The sequence below is a fragment of the Chamaea fasciata genome, unplaced genomic scaffold (genome assembly GCF_029207755.1).
Source record: "Chamaea fasciata isolate MVZ Bird 193981 ecotype frontalis unplaced genomic scaffold, bChaFas1.0.hap1 SCAF_3, whole genome shotgun sequence".
In the NCBI taxonomy this organism is placed as follows: domain Eukaryota; kingdom Metazoa; phylum Chordata; class Aves; order Passeriformes; family Sylviidae; genus Chamaea; species Chamaea fasciata.
This window is the reverse complement of record NW_027094088.1, coordinates 6647299-6669838: the sequence shown is the minus strand read 5'-3', so window position 1 is coordinate 6669838 and position 22540 is coordinate 6647299. Positions and strand designations below refer to the sequence as shown.

The following is a 22540-nucleotide window of genomic DNA, read 5'->3' as shown; positions in this document are numbered from 1 at the left end:
CTTCAGAGGGATACCCTCTTCGGACCACCCCTTTGGCGGAGGAAATCGCTGCTGCGGGAGGGCCCCTGCCCCCCTGCCCGGGCGGTTCGCCCGCAGCCGCCCTCAGCCCCCTGCCCCGACCCCGGCCCCGGGGAGGCGGCGGCGGGGCGGCGGCGGGAGGCGGCGGAGCCGGCGGAGGGAGCGGTGCGGCGGCGATGACTCAAACCCGCCCGGCCCGCTCTGCCCCCTCCCGCTCCCCCCGCCGGGGAGGGCTATTAAAAGCTGCTGACGTAGGAGCGGACGGCCATCTTTGATGAGGGCACGGCTCCCGATCCATTGAAGAAGGAGACCCGCGGAGGTCAGCAGCCTCCTGTCCTTGCCTCCCATCCAGCTGCGGCACCGACCCATCGACCCCGCCGCGCCGCGCTTCGCCAGCCCAGGTAAAGGTGGGAGACCACCGCGGGCACCGGCTCAGCGGGGGGAGAGGGCGGTATGGACGATAATGAAATGGGAAAAAGGATATATTCTAAGTGGGACCCGTTCGGCTTTTTGTCTCCAGCCTCTGGGCTGCTGCGGGGACAGAGAAACGCAGGGAGAAGGGGGGGGGGATTTCTCCGCCAGACTCATCCCCGGCTGGAGCCAGGGAAGGCAGCCGGGCCGTGCCTCTCGGCAGTGCGGGCGGCAGGAGGCCGACGGAGAAAGGAAGGTCGGAGGAGAAGGGGAGCCAGCGCCATTCCCAGCTCCGAGCGGGGAGAAGGGTCTGCGGGCGTTCTGCGCCGCTGGGCCGGACCGGGCTGTGCCGCCCGGGGCACTGCAGCGCCCGCACCGCGCCGGGCTGCGGCGGAGCATCAGCACCGCGGAGAGCGCCAGGCCCGAGCGGGACGGGGAGGGGACGCGTGTGTGTCTGTGTGTCCGTCCGTGTGTCCGTGTGTGTGTTCAGCACCGCGGACAGCGCCGGGGCCCGCGCCGGGACCGGGGAGTGAGATGCGTCCGTGTGTGCCTGTGTCTCTGTGTGTGTCTGTGTCCGTGTGTCCGTGTGTCTGCGTGTCTGTGTATGTTCAGCCCCGCGGCCGCGGGAGCCGTCGCGGTGCCCCCGCGGCAGCAGCGGAGGCGGCCGTGCTGCAGCGCCCTGCGGCTCCGCGCCTCCCGCCCCGGGGCTGCCCCCCCGGACACGGGACTGGGAAGCGATTCCCGACTGGCAAGCGGCGGTGCTCCCTCATTCCAGGACAGGACCGCGGGCAAGAGCAGTTGAGGTTGTGCAGCTCAGAGTGAGAAGAGGGAGAAATAAAATATATAAAAAAACATAAACAAACAAGCAACAACAAAAAAAGGCAAATAACATCAGTTCCTGCAATTAATCGGCGCTTGGCACTTCGGCCCCTCTCCCTGGAGAGGTGTTTGTGCAAGGAAGACGGGGGGTTACATAACGCCCAGCCCGCTGGGTTCCCCCGGGGCCGGGCACTGCCGGCAAGGACCACCGGCAGCCCCCGGGGCTTCCCCGCAGCCGCGCTCCGTCCCCCGGCAGTGCCGCTGTCCCCGGGAGCTTCGGGCGCTGCGTGCCGCGGGCTCCGGCGGCGCGGTGCCGTGACACGGGGGGCTCAGCCCGTGCCGGCCCCCCCGCCCCGCTCTCCGCGCTGCGGAGCGGTGCGGAGCCGACGCCTTATGTAACGCGGGCTGCCCCGTCACGGCTCCTGGCCCCGGCTCCCCCGACGCCGGCGGTGTTCCCTCCGCCCGTCCTTTCCGCTTCCCGGCACCCCAACCCCCCAAACCCTTCGGTGCGGTTCCAAGTTGGTAACTTCGCTGCCTTTTTTTTTTTTTTTTTTTTTTTTCCTGCGGGGCGAATAAACAAGGGGAGAAAGGGGGATTGGTCTGCGTGTCCAGACACTGCGCTGCGTAGCTGCGTCAAACCGGAGCCGCGGGATCTGCCAGATTTACGTGCTTGGCTTGAATAATTGCTGCTGGTTTCATTCCCAGCTGAAGACCGGGGGTTGGGTGGGGGTGGGGGGGGGGGGGTAAATGGGGGGCTGGTCAGCAGCGCTGCCCGGGGGTGGCAGAGCAGCCCCTTAACCCAGACTCGTCTGCTTCCAGCGCTGGCCGCAGCATCTGCAAGGACATGCCTGTCCCACACCCCCACCTCGTCCTAGCTGTGGGCATGGAGCAACTCCCCCATTGATCAGCACGAGGATGGTGTGGGGCAGCCACCCCTGTGCGTGACAAGGGAAGGGATGGAGCCATCTGGGAGATGAGTGCTCCAGCCACCTGCACATCCCTGCAGAGAAGCCAGTCTAGGAAAAAGCAGCAGTGGTTTTCCATTGCTGCTGCATCGCGCAGAAAGGGTCAGCCAGGAGGTGACCACTAAAGAGTTTGATTCCTAGGATGAGCGCCAAAAAGATAACAGAAGTGACCAAACCAAAGATGCAAGGAGGCCTGATTGACAAAAGCAAAAGCTTGAGGCTGCCTCTAAAGTCAAGAGGAGTTGCAGAAACTCAGCATGTTACAAAACCGAATGCAGCTAGATAGCAATCCCCAAATAAATGCAGCTTAACTTTCTTTCCACAGCTAACTAGAAAATGAGAGTGGCATTCGCAAGAGCTCTCGGGACCAGGCTGTGTGTCCATTGAGCTCATGGGGGCAGTGAAAGAAACAGCAGAATCCAACCAGTATGAACCCTCGAAATACATCTAATGAGATGCAGCTCCACTTCCCAGATTTATTGCACCGGAGGTGGGAGCTGCTTTTCAGGTCAAGGGAAAGCTTTTCATTTTTCTCCCTATGCTTTAGGTATGGCAACAAATAGCAAGATTAAAGTGCTAAGGCAAAGAAAGCGCGGTCTCTACCTAGTGCTTGCACTGCTTTAAGTGAGCGAGGTAACGAAACAAAACACTTTTCCTGTCAGTGTGAACAACTTCAGCGATTTTTATGTCTATGTGTCACAAGGCTACAGCTGCTGCATTTGTAGCAACCCTCAGGGAAAAATAGAAAGTATATGGCACGGTGTAGGGCTCAGTTTGGTAATGATTTCTTCTCTCAGGAACGAAGAGCAGAGACTGTTTTCTCTTTACCTTGGCTTGTTGTCACACAATTACTCTTTTTCTTGCAATTTTTTTTCCTCCAAATCTCTGTCATAACGTTTTGTAACATAAGGAGGGTACTTTCATCTGTACAAATTTATACCCACACACGCACTCATTTCAGACATTTCTAGGGTTCTAAGCTGGGTGAGACCACAACAGAAGCAGGCTGACTTTGCAGCATTCATTGGGCAGAGTGCGTTTTCCTGTCTGTGGTGTTTCATGCCCTGCTACCAATGCAGTCACCTTTGGGCTGGGCCAGTGCCAGGCAATCTGTAACAACAGACTTGTTCAAGCATTTCAGAGCTTTAGAGTCTAAGGCAGACAAGAATAATGCGTTGCTGGAGAGCTGCTGCAGGATGGGCTTCTCAGGCAGATCATGATTACCTCTAGGAAGCTGGACTTTGGAGAGGGCATAGGGCTTGTCTATCTACTCCTGGGAATGCTGGATATAGTTTGTCAAGGCTGAAAGTTGTCAAGGAAGAGTTTATTGTTTTTTAGCTTATTATTTTTGAGCCTCCAACTGTGTCTTTTTCCTCAGTTTCAATAAAGTCAAGCTTTCTTGCCTACTGACCTTGCAGATTCAGCTTGCTGCGTTGTATTGCAACGAGCACTTTCTCCAAAACACTCAAGTTATATTCCTAGTTCTTGTCTGTCACCCCTTTGTTACTCCCTCCACAAATGCTCAGACACACACAAACTCCCACCAGCAAAATCTGCCTCTTATCTGATCATGATTTTCAATATGCTCTTCCACATCCCACTAAATTTTTCTAGGACTTTCCACCAAGCACAAAGACAAGTCAACTACATGGGTTCAAAATTGTTCTTTCCTGCTTTGTGATGGCCCCAAGGCTGACATTTCAAGACTCGAAGGTGGATCTGAATGGCCTAGAGGAAATATTTGAACCGCTTGCCCTGCTATTTTAGAAGGAAATTCAGCTTTGTTCTTGCATCTTTCATCTTGTTCACTTGCTATTTCATCATCGCCTCATGCTCACCTACAGTCCTTTTTTAATTCCTACTAAAGATCACCAGGATGAAAGAAACACATCAGGGGCATTAGGACCCTGATGTGAAGGGTGATGAGCGTTGCCTTCTGATTTTGATTACTCCAGCAGGTCTAATCCAAAGTCAGCTGGAATCAAGGAAAATACTTCCCTGTACATCATTTTGTGGGACTTGTAAAACAATATTTAGCAGTTTAGGTTTTTCAAAGGGAAACAAGTGCTATGTGTGTATTCCCTCTGAAATATACTGGCACCCTGCGATTCTAACGAGAATGTAACATTGCATTATAACCTTTTTCCTTTTTTTATCCTTCTATTCTTTTCTTATTTTTGTTTTAATAATAAGAGACATGGTATTTTATCTTACCCACTGGAGAAAGCTGAATTCTACTACAGGCACAGGGTGGAGAAGAGGGAAACACTAAGTAATCAATCATGGCTGTCCCTGGCCTTTTAGACCTGAATGTTAGTGCTGACCAATATGTGCTCTGTCTGGCTATTTAAGACATTTTTTTTTTTTTCTTTAGAGCTAGCAGTGCTCTATTTCAGTTTTTGAATGGGATTTAATTTATTATTAGGCCCCATTCATAGTTAGTGTGAACTGGCATAACTGAGTGCTGTGCTACTCTACAGGCTGATAATCTTTCAAGCTGGGACTCCTCGTTGGTGTGTTAAACCAGAAATGGGTCTATTTGCTGGAGGAGCAGCTCTTCTAAAAACAGAGCTCATTTAAAATCCTGCCCTTCCAAGCCCCATCCCTATTTTTTACTGGTCTGGTCTCATTGTCTCAGACCCTCACGGCCAGGCTGCCTCAGAAATGGTGACAGGGAGCAGTGATGAAGCAGCAGAGGAGGAATCCTGCATGTTACGCCTCTGTTTCAGGTTGGGTTCTGCTGCACTCTGCTGGTGCATAACACCAGCAGAACTTGAATGGGGTGTAAAACCCAGGGTGCAGCTGAATTTTTCCTAAAGGTACAGTTGTGTGCAGAAAAAGTCAGAAATTCCTAGCGGGAGCCACTCATTTTTCTTTCAAGCTGGGAAGTAGTGTGAAGTTTTCCTGCATTCCAGTAAGTGCACAGCAAAATTATGCTTCTTCCTTTAAGTTTTTTAGGCAATATTCTTAATGGCTGAGATATTGCCTTTGTAGAGTTGAAATATGAAAGAATAGAGGCAAAGCCAAGTCTCACCGTTACAAGTGCCTAAAACTGAATGAGAGGACCTGTTTTTATGTGTTTTCATTATAATTATAGTTTTCCTTGTGCTTTTGGTATGACCAAGTTCTTGTGCCAGCATTTACTGGTAGAATCTGTGAGCAAAACGAGTTATCATAGCCTAGGGCAGTGCTAACAACTAAAATTTGTATCCTAGACATTAGGAAAGGATGTCTCATATAGGTGATTTGTGAAATGAATATGAGATTTGCTATTTCTTCCTCAAAACCTACAAAGTATCAGGGAGTTACAAATACATGGCACTGCAGTCCTTGGTAGGGAACGTTTGTAATTTTGCACTGATCTCTTCCATCTCTCACATTTTCTCAGTAGCATTTCTTTGCTAAAAATCCCAGCAGATTCCCTTGCTAAAAATCCCAGCAAATCTCCAAAGACTTTCACTGTCACTTGTCTGTCAAAGAGACTAGAAGTTTAGATTGAAAACTAAAGCTCTGATCACTTCACAGCTTGGTGCTTGTCATGCTGTATTTATTTGTTACACTTACTCTCCACCCAAAGGAGAGGAGTTCTGTTCCTGAATTGCAACATAGTCGTAGGAGAAGTAGTAACTGTATTTTTCCTTTTTGTATAAAACAGTTATTTGGAAGATGTGCCAGCCTCTCCTTTGGTTCTTTTTTCCACTCCTGGAAATTTTAGCTCCCAGTGGAACTGTGCAGATGCCAGTTCCTTGATCTGCCTTACAGAGGTAAATATATTTCCTCCAGCTACTCTAAAAAATTTCATTAAACAAAAGTATACTTCTTCAGAAGAGCTCATCTGTCAAAATAGTGTTACCATTCACTGATTCTTTTTTTAAACAGGAACAGAAGTCTCCCATGCATATTTAAGCATTTTTTTTTTTAAATAAAAGGTACTAAAATTAGCTTCACTATGCTTTAGATGCAAATTAAAGTTTTCTTTCTCCTCCCTGCACTAGTATTTTTTTTGTTCGGTCTGCTCCCATTCACATCCTTAGGCACCTCACCATTCACCTGGGAGGGATTTAGCCAAGCTCACATTTCCGCAGGCATCGGGGAATTGCTGTTTGGTCCAGCCCAGTGCTTGCTGCTGCCTGGAGCCTCTGCACCCTGTGCACACACAAACCTCTGTGGGCTAAGAGCTGTGCCCTGCAGCACTGACCCTGCCAGACACTGACATCGTTAGGAGAGAAATTTCTGTTCCCTGTTTATTGGGCACAGACATCTCACAGGGATAATTTGCTCCTGCAGAAAGCGGTCGGAAGGCGCTGGCAATTAATTGGACTAGAGATGTTCAGTAACATCTGAACTTCAGATATTGGGGGTTAGGGATTCAAACACCAGGACTGCACATGGAATATCTGGATTCAGGTGCAAGTATCACACATTAAATAAATGTGACCTTTGCCAAGTGCCTCAATTGCCTCCATCCGTAAAAGAAAAAGCTGAGATTGAAACAACTTGCAGTTTGCATCCCTCAGCTCCAGATGCAGGACAAGCACCCCCTACCTTTGAAAATATATTTTTATGAATATTAGGGCATAGCACTTTCCACTGCCTGGGGGTGGTGACTAAATATATAAATGCCATATAAATCCAGATTATTACTATTGCATTCATGATAGTAAGAAAAGAACGCGATCCCAGACCAGAAGGTGGAGGAAACATTCATTCATTTACTTATCTATTACACAAGACCAGGAATTTGCCAGAGCTCTGTGCTCCTCCAGAGCTGCACTAAGCTGCAGGGGAGAGTGGGACTGAGCCCTCTCCCTTCAGCAGCACCAATTGCAAACCCGTAGCACGACAGCTGAACATACAGCCCAGGTATGTTCTGTGAATATTTGAGTATTTCAGCCAAACATTTGCTTTACCAGAGAGCATTCACCTAAGTGACACCCGAGGATGTGAAAAGCCCTCAAGAAACAAACCAAAGTATGCAAACCCAATTAAACTGGAGTTCACTGGACTTCCAACAGCCAGTTCTCCCCAGAGGAGTGTTTGTTTTATTTGCTTGGCTGGATGGAGACACGTGCTGGTTGCAGAGCTTACTGAAGGATTTCCTGCAGCTTTTCTGCCACTAAAAAGGTGTCCTTGGGATACAGAATTTGCAATTCCTGAAAAATGTAGGTCTTTTATTATACCAAAGGCAGAGGCAAGAGGCAGAAAGGCCAAGAGCAGCAACGGGGTTTAAGATGGCACTGGATGAGTGCAGGAGGGAGATTATGTGGTGTGGCTGGTGGTGGTCACAAGAAACCGGACTTGCTAAGGCAGCCAGTCTCTTCAAGTCTGATGTTCCTAAGAGGTTTTCTTATTTAACAGAAGAGAGGAGGGGAAAAAAAAAAGGCCTGGATGGTTCTTTGCTGTCAGTTTCATTCACTTTAGAGATGAGCACGTCAAGAGACAGTGGAAAAACCCCTCGAGGCACCAGGAATGCACTAAGTGTAATTGAAAATACTCTAGACCGCCTTTGTAATGCAACAGTAGGGCCATCTGCAGGCTTTAGATTTTCAACATTAGCAAGGTATTTTTAAATCATTGTGTTGCCTCATTCCCTTTTTTCTTAATTAACTGTTTTAAATAGTACAAAATAGGCTGCTCCTGAAGCAACTTGCAGGCTCTGAGGATCATTTTCTAAGCCTGGTAAACAAGAACAGGTGTGCACTTGTAACAGGCTGACAAATAAGAACGCAAGAGAGCTGCCAACGTCACACAAAAGGTCCCCAATTTCCAGATTAATGCCCAGGGCACTTAAGGTTACAGTATTAAGCAGGCTGATAGAGGGTAGCATGTGACAGAAGAGCTGAGTGACATCTCTCATCCTCTGGAGGCCTCAATAGCTGTGCTGCCTTTTTTATTTCACTTGGAGTTTGGGGTCTTCTCCCAGTCCTACCTCAACTTCTGCAGCCTCAGTCATCATGTTCCCCAAATGCCCTGAGGGAAACGACCCTCTCAAGAGAAGGAGATGCAGAGAAACATTCCTTTCAGCTCCATTTAGGACAGGAGGATTGGTATGGACAGACAAGGCTTTACAGGCCATGTGCCACCCAGATCACAGAGGGACAACAGGGAAAGAGTAGGAAGAGAGGAACACAGTGCAGGTGGAGATGGAGAGCTAACTCTCAGCTACAAGCACCCCGCTGCTGCCCTCTCCTTTGACTGGGTCATTGAGTCAGAGGCCAGAAGATGTTACCCATCAGTGAACTGAACCTCCTACAAAGCAGGACATCCCACAGGTTGCAGGACTACTCTACCTTAACTGTTTCTACAGCAGTACAACATCCCCGTTTTGCTTTCAAAAACTACCTGCACTGAAGATTATGACAATATATGGTTTTTAAATTGAACAGTGAAATCCAATAAATTCTTTATTGTGGATGCAAGCATTTATCTGCAAAGTTATTAAACTGCCAATTAGATTGATGAGCAGCTCTGCTGCTGCCATACTGTGATTTCCCTATGGTTACCCCTATTCCTTTATGGAGTAACACTTGCTTTCCTCTTTAGAGTTCATATTCTCAAGAGCTCCGTTCTTTCCCAGTAAGGATCCCATATTCCTGTCCTTTCCTTGCCTGCAGAAAGCCTTTACTTGCACCTAGAAGTTAACTCACAAAACTTTTAAAAGGCTCCCCAGTCTGGGAGGTGAAGAGATAAGACAGTGATCCAAAGGCCAGGACAGACTCCATGATGCTGGAAATGAGATGTTCAGGCATGGGCTGAGAGACTACAAAGCTGTTTAAAGATTTAAATTTCTTTACCTCCTTTTTGTATTCTGTTTTTGTGGTGACATTTCCAAGAAATGTGTTATACACTCAGCTGTTCTCCAGGCAGAGTTCTTCCATTCACGCCTGCAGTCAGAATCTATTTCTCAAAACAATCAACTTCCTGCAGCAGGGAAGTCAGAGACCTTTCAAAATTTAACCAGGCTCCCCAGTATTGTCAAACACAGTAGGCCAGTTCCTGCGCTTAGAAGAGTTACTTTATCTTAACCAAAAAAAATGATCCACTGTACCAATAAGGATGAAGAAGAGGACAAGAGGATAAAAAAGAGAATGAATAACTAGGGGAATGAAAAAACCCCCAACAAAGCACAAACCCAAACACACAAAAACGACAAAGGCCAGCAAACTCAAGAGAAAGGACAAGATGGGCTTTTTGTTTAATTCTGTTTCTTGCTGTTCTTTCCCTACAAGCACACCATTAACAATTACCTGGACTTAAAAAATAAACGTCAATCCCCAAGTTTTTGATAGAATCATTTAAAAGTTGTCCTGAAGTGTTAGGTTATAAAACACTCTGACTCCTGGTGCCCAGTCTGCATCCCCTTAGCAGCCACAGCCTTCTGTTCCATCTATGCATTTCACAATGCAGAGGGGGTCCAGAGGTGCATCCTTACTCCTAATCTCAGTCTTATGGGCACATGTGAACAGCAGGATGGCAGGATCTGTGAGCACTGTCCCCTGTAGTTGGTGTCTCAGAGACAGATACCAGAGCAAAAGGATAATGACTGCTACCCACTCACTGCGGTGTTGGAGATGTGCACTTGCTCTGCAGCACATAGATTGAAAATAAAAGCAAACCAGTGTTTGTGATATCACAAGGCAGAGCCCAGACATTTTTCCTTTTGCTAGAAAGCCTAAAAAAGGCCCTCTTTTCAAGTGTGTTAGAAATAGAAGCCTGTTTCAGAAGAGACATGAAGTTATCAGTGCAAATTAATAGCGCCAGATGGGGGGTTAAATTGCTGCCTCACAGCTGAAGACATGCGAGTGAATGAAAGTGGTAGACTATAAAAAGGGGATCATCAGAAGTGATGAGATCCTACTGCGAGGTGGGATTTGTGAATGTCGTGCCTGTGCTTGTAAGCAGTTGCTCAGATGAATGGTTTTATGGGCTGGAGCCAGGGGGAGAAGGGAACAAAGTCACGGTCATTTTGGAGATCGTGTCTCATAGTGACGGTTTTACTGCTTTTTTGGGGACAAGCTGTCCAGCAGGACAAGCTACAATTGAGTATCCTGGAGCTTGTCTCCTGAGCTGGCACAGGGGAGACAGGGAGCTCACCGGAGCCATCAGAGAAACGTGGCTGTGTACTGGGTCTGTGTGGCAAGGTTTTGGGGGGGGATACAAGGGGTAAATTCTGTGAGAAGCTGCCAGAAACGTCCCCTGGGTTCAATGGAGCCAGTGCCAGCTGGCCAAGGCTGAGCCTGTGAGCGATAGTTGCAGCACCTCTGGGATAACAGATTTAAGAAGGGGGGGGAAAAACCTGCACAAGAGCAACTGCAGCCAGAGAGAGGAGTGAGAAAATGTAAGAGGAACAGCTCTGCAGACACCGAGGCCAGTGAAGGAGTGGGAGGAGGTGCTTCAGGTTCTGGAACAGAGATTCCCCCACAGCCTGTGGTGCAGACTGTGGTGAGCCAGCTGTGCCCCTGCAGCCCATGGAGGAGAGATCCACCTTCAGCCCATGGAGGAGACCATGCCGAAGCAGGGGCAGGCACTTATAGGCTGTGACCTCATGGGAAGCTTGCACTGGAGCAGGCTCCTGGCAGGAGCCAGGGAGAGAGGATCCCATGCTGGAGCAGGTTTCCTGGCAGGACTTGTGATCCTGTGAGGAACTCACATTGGAGCAGCCTGTTCCTGAAGGACTGCACCCTGTGGAAGGGGCCCGTGCTGGCGTAGTTCAGGAAGAACTGCAGCCCATGGGAAGGACCCAGTTGCAGAATTTAATGGAGGACTGGCTCTCATGGGAGGAGCCCCATGCTAGAGCACAGGAAGTGTGTGAGGGTTCTCCCCCTGGGGAGGAAGGAGCAGCAGAGTCAATGTGTGATGAACTGACTGCAGTCCCCATTCCCTGCTGGCAGGAGAAGGTAGAGAATCGGGAGCAAAGTTTTGAGCTGAGAAAGGAGGGCGGGCTGGGAGGAAGGTGTTGTAAGATTTGGGTTTATTTCTCACTGTCATATGCTGATTTAATTGGTAACAAATTCAATAACTTTCCCCAGGTTGGGTCTGTTTTGCCTGTGAGAGAAATTGCTGCATCATCTCCCTGTCCTTATCTTGACCCACAAGCGTTCTGTTACATTTTCTCTTCCCTGGCCTGTTGAGGTTGTGGCTTTGGTGGGCACCTGGCATCCAGCCATGGCCAACCCATCACAGGCTGTTGAGCTGGGACAGCACTGACTGGGTTGGCTTCCAGAGCAATGGGGAGCTTTGTCAGGAGTACTCCAGATTTGAGGGTGTTGTTACTGAAAGAATGGCAGTTCTTACAGTAAGAGAGCAGCTCTTTAACATAGGTATTTCTCAAAACATTTCAGTGGGAGAGAAAGATCTGTTTGGCCATAATTAAGCCCTTTTTAATTCTCTGGACTCAGTAACAAAGGAGCCTGTTCACAAAGCAAACGTCTGGAGTTGAAATCCTTCAATAATGCATAGCTGCATTACACAGAGGACAAGCTGAGGAGCTGCTCCTCCTTTCCACTGGAAGTGCAGTGTGCAGCTGGAGCACACAGTGCACAACAGAGGCTCAGGAAGCCTTGAACACCATTCTTTACATGCCCCAAGAAAGCAGGGCTGCAGCTGTGCTCTTTTACTCTACACAAAACCCAACAGCACCACCCCTCCCTGACTCTCAGAGCTAACATGACTTCATTCTGACTGAGAAACTCGGCAGAAAGTTACATATATATAAACATCCTGTGGTTTGTACAAGGCAGGAATGTATTGTATTCTGTAAAACCCTGAATCAGTTGAGCATAATAGGTATTTTGCTATGAGTCACCATCTGTCTACAGGAGAACGTGGTCAGGTCCTCTCTCCAGCACTGCAGAGTAGAACTGACTCACCTCTACTGGATCTGTTCTTTAAGTCCCAAACAGAGGCAAGGCTGAGAAAAGTGGCTCATCAGCACCTCAGTAATCACGTGGCTGAGATAGGCTCAAGGTGTGACGCACTTGAAGAAATCAGAGAGCAATTTGCAGCAAACTAATTATATAGTGAAATCCCCATCATTTTCGGTGTTCTGGGGATGCTCACCACGAATTCTGATTTTCCTTGGCTTCCTCTTCATCTGAAACGATTTGATGAGTCGTTTTTCAGGAAAAAACCTCTGGATCTTCAGACTGCTCACTGCACACATTCAAGGCTTGACCTGTACTGCATTCCTTCCATATTGTCCCAAGGGCTTCCTGCTCCCTTACTGAGTGTGCAAGGGCTGCAGATGTGGGAAGGTGTGGGAACAGTGAAAAGCTTGTTTCAAATCCAGAATTTGCTCTCTATGAATATTCCTAATTAAGTATTTCAAAAATGCTATTTTGGCAAGCATTTTTTTCCTGTAACTTTATCCACAAGATTTTTGACAGAAATCTTGACAGAGGCATGTGAAATAACTTTGTTTTGAGGCTATTAAAATGCAGAACTGCAGCTGGATGTATGCTGGTCCCATTTCCCCAGCTGAGCTATCACGTTCACCTCTGCAGAAATAGCAACTGTCACAGCAACAGTCACAAGAGATGCAGCCCTCAGAGAATCACACTGAGCAAAGAAAAATATCTAGGACAGTGATTTAGCTTGTCTGGATTAAAATGTTCCTCATAGATGCTCAACGTTGTTAAAAGTCATCCTAAAGGAAGATGACAGGCTGTTCAGGCCTGCCATGAGTAACACAGAGGAACAAACAGTTATTGCAGGAAGGCTAATACAGTATTATACATAGAAAATTCTAAGCAAGTTCCTCGGAATGCTGGAACAAGAACATTCGACCTGAATTTCAGAAAATCCCTTTCTGTGCTATCATAAATTGGAGTATGGGGAAAAGTCATGAAACTAGCTTTGAACCTGTGAGGTATAAAAAGATTTTGTTCTGGGTGACAGCCTCATTTTCACAAACTCATAGTCACTCGGAGATGGGAAACATAGCAAACAAGATGCAGGGAATCAAAAAAAGTGTCCATCTCAGAACAGGAGTGGATTATTTTGAGTTGAGATAGAGATGTGATTATTTTAAAAAATTTTAACAGAACTGCCAGGACCTGTCTCTCTTCAAAGGAAGATGAATGCATGTGGACTTGTGAGGGTCAGCAGCAATCTGGCATTCTTTGGGCAAATGATACACACTGCAGGACTGCCAAATACAGATGGGCTAAAGGGAAATGTCCAGATGTAACTGCAGATGTCATAGGAAATTAAGCCGCTCACTTGTGCTTGTGATTCAAGAAGTTCCATTTCTAGGTCAGATGACAGCTTAGTTGGCCATTACTGCAAACATCTCTGACTTTTCTTGAAGTTTTCTGCCTAGAACCCATAAAAAAAGCAAAGGACAAGTGCCATTTTTATGGGAAGCACATTGTAAAGCCATGTGAAGAATTAACTTCATAAAGGTTAGCAATGAACTAAGGAAGTCAGTTGTTAAAGGATGAGGTTCCTCAGTACTCAATAAAAAAAGATACATTGACAAAAAGAGCTGCAAGTATTTGTTGTCACTGTGAAAGCCAATATTGCCAGTTTTGTATATGCAAAGATGGAAATATTTGTTCTAGTAAACACAAACATTATTGTTTGTGATCAATTAGGTTTTTGACTAAACTACCAGTAAAGTTTATTCACATACTCTGTTGTAATGTCCTGTTGATTATGTCCTGGTATAATTGTGAAATATGGGTTACTGAGAGATTAATTGTTTGTTTAATAAATCAGACCAGCAAAGAGTATGGAAATACTGTTTAATCAATGGTGTTGAAATGAATTTATTTCAGAATTCAATCATCTCACTCTGGCTAAATGTCTCCATTACTGCTTAAACTAATCAGTATTTCTCACATGAGGACATCTCAATTGTATGGTAAAATCTGAAAGCTGAAAATGCAAAATATTGGGCGGAAATTTAGTATTTTAGATTAGAGATGTTATGCATTTTGTACCTATTCCAATTCCTGAGAGAACAGTCCTTCCCTCCAGAAGTAACATAACCTATTACCTCTGTTTCAGTAGCTGGCTGACTAAGTGTGTGTGCAGAATGTGTGACAAGGCAGTCAGATCCCCAGGCAGTGAAAACAGAACTTTGATTTGCTGGAGGAAAGAAAAGGAATCATTTCTGTCAAAGCTTTGAAAAAGATGACAGTAATTTTTAGAAATAAATACTTACACTTTTTTTTTTCATTTTCTGCAAAGCTTCCATTTACGTAAGAAATGAAGGATTTTAATCTTCTTAGTAAGCGCTTTGATCGTTATTTGATTAGTTTATAAAACGAGTATATTGCACATTTCCAATGAAATGGGAAACTTTTTACTGTTTCTTTGCTTACTTGTGTCAGTCTCTCTGTCTGGCATGAGCCTCGTTCAGCTCCTGCCAAAGAGTCTCTGCTGATGAATGACATTTGTTCTATTGTTTAGTCCCAAACCCCCTAACACACTTACACTGATTATAGACTCCAGAGCCAAGAAACACTGACATACAATCAGAACTGGGGAGGGAAGGGGACAAAGTTTTTTTGTTTGTGGTTTGAAGATGCTAAAAAAGCCTTCACAGCCTCATAGCTTTGGTGACAGAAATGTAATGGAAGTGGGAAATGTCTACATCTCAGTTTGGGATGAGATGAAGCAGATGAGGAGCAGTTTGGGCTTCTCACAGTCCAGCCATTTCTGGAGATGTTGCATCAGTTGTCTGGGATAATATGGAAGCTGTGTTTGGCAGCCTGTGATGCAGGTTCCTGTCTCTTCTGGAAATAGTATTAAACAAAATATATGGCCTGGAAATTTATATTGTTTGGAATAGCAAGTGCAGTGCCATGGGTCAGAAAGAAGGATCTCTTTTAAATCAGCAGATGTCTGGAGAAATAACATTTTAACATTGGTGTCCTACTGAATTCCATATTTTTACCACAGCATACATGTGGTGGATTCCTTGTGGTACCCTCTGGGCACCTTCTCAGTTCTCAGGCTCTACAAAATTGCCCACCAGAACAGCTGGAAAAGCTGAACACAAGTTTCCTTTACATGGCTTTGCCCACACTCCGTGCCTCTTCTGCTTGTGGGCCTTGGAGTGTCTTAAAAGAAAACACGCTGATAGGAGCTGCTGTTCCTGCGTGGCCTTGGATGAGGCCACCAAGGGCCTGAGGTTACCTGTTATCCTGGGAAGATTGCCAAGGCACCTGCTGGGAGGTGACTCTGGGGACACACGGAAGGCGCATATTCTGTGATCGCCTTCTGTCTAACTTTTGATTTGCTCATGTTTAGAGGCCGCCCTTACCCTGGGGGTGGATGACCACTGAGGGGCAGAGGGCAGGTGTCCACTCTCATTCCTGGCTCTCTGTGAGCAGTTGTTGATGCCATGAACCTCTGGTGCTTTGCCCACAGACCATCAGTGTGGGACTCCCTCTGCCTCTCAGTGGTTATGGCCTTCATGTCCAGAGGAGCAGGCGGATCCCAGTGGTGGGAAGGCAAGGGAAGGGGAGAGTGCACCTGACAACTCATCATTTCTCTTCTTAGGTGGAAATAAGCAACACAACGCTGGTTTTGGATTTTTGCATTTGGTGACTTTTTGGGCAGGGACCTGTAAAGGCTCTGTTAATAATTTCAGGAGCCAGACTGTGCTGACAGGCCATCTTCACACCTCACCATTGCTGCCTCTGCTAACCACGAGCAAGAGTTAATCAGCAGTGGAAGGAAAGAGCCTTCTCAGCAGCCCAAACGTGGCATGTGCCTTACCTAGTCAGGCTTCACTGCCACGATGACATTAATTTGCTCCTGACCTAACGCTCCCAGCGCTACAGTTCAACGTGTTTATTAATTCTAGGAACGAGCTTTCAGATGAATTTTATCGTTGCACTGAGACACAAGGAGGTGAAGATTTGTGGGTTCTATTCCATTTTCCATATCTATGCCATAAAATGTTGCATTTGTGCTGCCTGTATTATTTGTGAGCTTGTATTAGTGCTTAGCTTAAGGCCTATTGAAATGTCCTGGAAATAAAATAGCCTCATTAAGCTTTGGGGTAGATTTTTAAATCCTTGTTCATTTTTCAAGTCAAGAAGGTTGAAGCAGCAAGGCTTGCCAAAGAACGAGGATCCCTATGTCATGAAAAGTTTCAGTAATCTGGCTCAGACACATAAAATTGCTGGGAGAAATTTCCCAGTGGACGATCACTCCTGATATTCATTAACTTCTAACAGGATTCATGGGTTAGTCTATTGTTTTCCATCTCAGGGAATGTGACACATTCCTCAGAAGATGGCACAGGTTATTATGGAAACAGGTGCCTGGACTGAGTGGAGTCATTTTGGGATGTAGAACAGAAGTGCCACGTTTCAGTAGCAGAGAAGTTTCTTCTACTTGATATTGACCAGCAGGGGAAAGCTCTGCTTTCAAAGAACGATTCTTAAATACGAATAAATATTGATTTTTCATTACCAATAAAAATCTGCAATCAGACAAGTTAGTCAATATGAGCTACTTTGAAATTAGCCTTGTGAGCTAAACTTTGCTACCCCTGGGTTCATAAGGAAGACTCCATTGCTTCAGAACGAGAGAGATTAATGCCCCTGAGAAAGACTGTGCCGGAGTTTTCTTTCTCGCCTTTGCCTGACAGGAAGAAGGATTTTTATAGTTCATTAAAGAGAGTGACCTGTTCCAGGCTCTCAGGCCAAGCCCTCAGAAAAGACAGATTTTAAATCCTTCCCTCAATGAACTCAGCACTAGTTTAGCTCACCCAGCCCAAGGCACTTCACTGCTTCTCAGCAGTGAAGAAAAAGAGGCATTCAGAGCCCTCCCTCACAAGCTGGTGTTTTTTTTTCTTTAAATACAGAATTAATCTAAAATAAATTTCCTACATTTGTTGGTTTCAGCTACAGCTACAGTTATTTCCATATGCCAAGACAAAGTTTTAAGGATCCATATTTTGGGGTTACTGAAATTTAGATGGGAACTAATTTTGCTTCCCAGACTGCTGGCAGTTGTCTACTGGGCACTGATGATGGTTTGTGTTCATCCAGGGCCTGTCTGAAGTTTCAGACAGTGATTACCCTAAATGTCTAATGAAACCTGAGGAATTAATTAGTCTTTTTTGTGACTCTGCTATCCTGAATTACTTAACCTGGATTCCAGGCAGCCTCATGGGGAGGAACGGGGAATGCAGGGAAAAAGGACAGAAATAGATAATCTGTCAGCTTGTTGTGGTGCCTCCCTTCACCTGGGTTTAAACAAACGCAGGGCAGAGCACAAAGCCTTTCCAAAACTGCACTCCTCCCTCCTCCCGAGGCTGCCAAAGCCGACCCCTCTCCTCACCCAGCAGCCCAGGGAGCTGTGCCAGGGTCTGGTTCAGCGGGGCTCAGTGCTGGATCCTGCGGCAGGCTGCACACGCTGCGGCAGCTGACAGCAAATCTGCGGGGCAGAGGCTTTCAGTGCATCAAACAGAACAGCAGGATGGACACTGCAGCACCCCCTCCCTGCTCCCCTCCTGCCGGAATTTAACACCCAGCAAACCTCCTCCTCAGCATCTTCACTGCAACCTTGGAAGGAGCACTGACAGCAGCGGCTCACTGCGGAGACTGCAGTGCCCTCTGGTTTGCAGGAGCTGGGGATGTTGCAAGGAGGTGACACCCTGGAAAAGGAGGATTTGTGAGTCTGGTTACAGGTTGTGGGAGAGGGGGAAAGGCATCCCACTGCTGCTGGAGCAGAGGAGCCCAGTGAGGACAGGCAGGTGCTGCAGAAAACATAATGGCTCACGGCATCCCTCTGATGAGGGGAGCACTCCATTCTCTCTGGCAGCCACCCACGTCCAAAGTGTAATAAACCCACAAAATGGATTATTTTTCTTTAAAAATAGACCATGCCCCGCCACAGGCTCCTTAAATAAATCTCTTGCCCCTGTTCTCTTCAGCTCAAGGTCACCTGGAAGCACAGCCCTTTCACTACAGCACTGGTATTTCAGCACGAGTGCGGAGAGCAGCGAGCCCCAGGGCTGTGGCCACAGATGTGCTCCCTGACTTTGCCCATTGCCGGCTGCATCTGGGCTAAGCCTGGGGAGCTTTTGGACAACAGTTTGGCTGTCAGTCACGGGGCTCCGAGATTACAAGAGCTGAAGTACAGTTACAAAGCTTTCTTAAGCCATTAACTGATGTAAATGACATAAATATTCCCCTTTTCCCTCAACAATGGGTGTATTTTTTATTTGCTTGAACAAGGGGCTTTTAGTCTACCAGATGGGTCCAGGCTGTATGTCCTCGAGATCTGCTCCTTGGATGAATTTTCAAAGCTTACAAGGGTAACTTCATTTAAATCTGCGGCCTTCAATCTACCCTTGGGTAAAGTGTGAAGACAGCAGCTGCGCTCCAAGATCTCTTACACCGCTTGGATTTTCTGCTGTCTCTGCCACTGGGGCTTCAGGAAGGAAGGCATCATCTCCCTCTCTTTAGTCACTTATTGAAAAATATTGTCAGCATGGTGAAAGCAATTCAGTTTGAAATATCTGAAATGGGCAATATTGCTTACAGAAAACAAATTCTGTTTTAGACGCAGAATTGTTCCCACATTATTCTTTGGTCAAGAATGAAGAACCATGGGTTCTTCAGGAATTTAAATTACATAAAATACACAAGCAAACAATGATTACTTTAGATTTAAATTGGATTACATTCAAATGAAGTTCATGCCCCATCCTGCTGTCTTTACTTACAGGAGTAGTATTTATAAATGTATAGTAAAGCACGTCAATATTCTTGATTGGAACTTATCTTACTAACAAATGACTTCGTTAGCAAGTATTGTTCTTGACTTCAAAATGTTTCCATTTCTAAAAATCCTCATACATTTGCAGGAGGGGTAGAAGTGATGGGAAAGCTTTCCAAAACTAAAACCAGCTGAAAAAATGAAGGGATTTTGGCTGATACTGAAAGACTCTTCTACCCAAACTTGAAAAGATGGCTCTCTACTGCTGGATCTCAGAGAAGAGACACATTTACTGCTCCCTGAACAGCCGCAGCAAAACCCTTGCGTGCACCATCAGCTTGAGACACCTCACATTGAACAGTGCCTGCTTGGCCACTTAGAAGTGTACAAACATTTTGTGGGGTAGAGTATTTTCTAATGCCTGATCTCACGAGCATTCCCCTAACTCCCCACTGGGGACATCTCCAGAAGCCACCTACCACTGCTGAGCACACCTTCTGGGAAGATGTTCCTCTTCTTCAGACATTTCCCCCATGCCACAGGCTGTGCAGGGCCAGGTGTGCTCAGTGTGCAGGGTCAGCTCGGTGCCACCACGGGCTGCGCCCTGTGGTCCTTGTCACACTACAGCTCCGTGAGCTGTGGTGCCTCTTGTTCCCAGCCTGGGTGAGGCATCCCTGCGACGCTTTGGAGGCAGCACTGCTGAAGGTCGCTCGTCCTTGGGACAAGCTGTGCTCTCCTACAGAGGACTGGAAAAGCAGCTGATACCCAGAAACTCTCTGGATTTTTGCTCAGGTGAATGAATGCATATGTGCCTAAATAAATGAGAGTCTTAGGAAGGTGGAGAGGCTGGAAGGCAAATCCTGTTTTTCTGATGCAAACCAAGCGCTGTTTTAATGTTTAGAAGAATCAGATTGGCTGTCACTATTCATCCACTGCAAGGAATAATTTATTCCTTCCTTTTGGCATGGCTTTTTATAAAGCCTCCGGTCTTAAAGACCCAAAGTCACCTCATATGGGTCCCAGAAAAAGGTTTAGGGATTTAAATGAAAATAGAATTGGAGCTTTCATTGCCAGGCAGTGAGGCAAAATCCCTCTGCCCTCAGCTGTGTGCACACACTTTGCTTGAAATCTGGAGCTGTAGGATATTGACAGCAGAACTGTCGGAACAGCCAGGCACAGTTCTGGGAAAATCCTCTATTTGCTGAATTCTGTGACTTTTTTGTGACCAGACTGTGATTGCTGTCAAATGTCAGCTATTAATTTTTTTTTTTTTTTTTGCTGAGTTTACTCTTGATGTTTCTGTTGTTAGTATGTGAATTGCTCTTGTCCCAGCTCACTGCTGTGGTTCATCATCCAGCAGCTGAGTGAGGAGGTTGGTTTTGTTTCAACACCTGCTAGGGCCAAAGAAAACTCTCAGCCATGTTATGTGTGGACCTTCACATTTGATCCTCAGTCTCTGCAGCTCCAGGTGTGCTTTTATGTTTTAGATGGCTATAAGGCAGCCTGGTTTTCTGCTGTTTCAGGGCATTTTGTGTGCTGTTTTCTTCATTTGGAGAGCACTGAATGCGCCCTCTTGCCCCCAGCAGTAATTATACCTTCATAGCTTAGAGATTTGAACATTGAATATTAAGGATTTCAGGAGGAGCCCCCATGTACCTCTGTTGCTTCCCAGGAGCCAGACTGCTGCGGCTAAGAAACAGTTAATTGTTGGTTATTTTAATTACATGATCAAATTTAATCTCTTGTTGTACTCTTCAGCAGAGTTCTATAAATCTCATGTGACCTCACAGGACTTACCTAGCTCCCCAATTTCCCAAACATTTCTCCCGCAGATTTCAACATATCCATCCCCCTTAGTGAGAACAAGAACTGCAGCAGGGAAAAGTGGGAGCTCTTTCAAAATGTTTTAAATTCCATCCTTTCAGGGCCAGCATCTGTGGGTTGATGAGATTCAACCAATAATGATGCAAGTGTAGCACACAGGGAAGGGACAACATTCCCATAATGAACCGGAAAACTTTCTACTCCCATACACAAATTGAAAGGAAAAGGTTAGAAGCCAAACCAGACCGTCTTGCATGCCCTTGCAGGCCTTAATTCCTTCACAAATATGTGCAAACTCAATAAAAAGAACTAGCTAAATAAAAATCCCCACGCAGAGAGAAAGATTTTGATCCTCTGTTGAAACAGTTTGAGCGGAAAGGATTTTGCAGCCTCTCTGTTAATCTGCTGATCACGTGGTTGAAAGCGATGCCCTTGAGCCACTATCAAGCCTGTTGTTGAATTGATTGGTCAATAAAAAAAGAAAGGAGGAAAAAAAAAAAGGAATAGAAGTTGTGCTCTTGTATTAGTACAGCTAAATCCTCGCCTGCAAGTCTGGGTAATCTTCACAGGAGGAGTGCACTGGGGTTTTTCTCATCAGCCTGTGAAGGCTGAAATGGACTTCTGAAGAAAGAGAGGTTTCTAAATCACCCTTCTTCGAATTTGTATTACTGATTCCTGGAAAATGACTAGCAGCCAGGAATTAGTTGTAGGTGTGAATCAGAAAGCAGCAGTGGCCTTTGAAAACAAGTGAGTAAGTTTTGCATGTCTGTGGGCTGCTATTATGCATTCCTGTGGCTAATATGGTTGGTTACTTTGCCTAGAAATGGCAGATGCTTTCAATATTTGACTCGTACCATTCTAAGGGCATTGTAAGCATTCACTGTATCCACCTGACACAGTTGTTCCCAATTTATTGGTTTTGATACAAGTACTCAGCAGTAGAGAATTCTGGATATGACCCAAGGATCTTCCCATTTAATCTTCCAGTTGTGCCCAGTGAAGGAAGCAGCCAGATCTTCTCCCTTCTCTGAACAGCATTTGCATCACTGCAGGGTTTTGGGAATGGGTCTGGACTGGTCAAGGGTCCAGCTTCCCTTCAGGGAGATGAGCTGTGTAACAGCAGCAGGATTTTTGTTATTATGAATCTGTAAACGAGCCTTGAAATAATAAAATTTTAACTTGTAAAAGTTTAGTGTTTTAAAATTGGGTTCCCAGGCCTTTTTGTTACATAAACTGCCTTAAAAAAAGATACTTGGCTGTGTCCTTAAATTGTGCCTGCTGCATTTTATGTACTCACACGTCTATCTGTGTGTCACCTGTGTATAAACAGAGAAGGAGGGGAGTTAAAAACTAAGCAGGGTCCTTTCTTTTTATAACATGACTGTAGCTATTTCTTTTTTTTCTTGAAAGGAAGTAAGCTTTTCAAAGTTCATGAACTCTTCTTCAGCTTTAAATCCTGCTTCCACAGTTTAAGTTCCTAGCAGAGACTATGACACAGAGGAGAGAGGAGCCAGGGGTAGGAAGTGGCAGAAAGTGAGCCCTGAGCCAAGACCATGGCAAAGCACGAGACATCCTTGGGGGATACTCAGAGCACCCTCAGAAAGGTCAACCTTTTTCTTTTTGTTTTGCTTGTTCATTTTTAAAGCTCCTTTGCCCCAGAGAAAACCCACTGGCCGTAGTGGGGAGGTGCAGGAAGATCCATTTCATTTTGCATAGCAGTTCCTCGAGGGGATGGGCTTTGACTCAGGCCTGCAACTTTGCTATTTTACTGATGGCGTTGCATCTTGATGTGACAGTGCCCTCACCACAGATGGCTG

General features: G+C 46.3%; 1 protein-coding gene across 2 annotated transcripts in view; it reads left to right on the top strand.

Moving 5' to 3' along the window:
• Positions 1–243: 243 nt before the first annotated feature.
• SNAP25 (synaptosome associated protein 25) overlaps positions 244–22540 on the top strand; it is a 62709-nt gene continuing 40412 nt past the window's right edge. The window contains exon 1 of one of the 2 annotated variants that reach the window (XM_066177835.1): positions 244–419. The gene's annotated coding sequence lies outside the window, so the exon portion shown is untranslated. The remainder of the gene's footprint in view (positions 420–22540) is intronic. The other variant, XM_066177834.1, reaches the window with a different exon arrangement.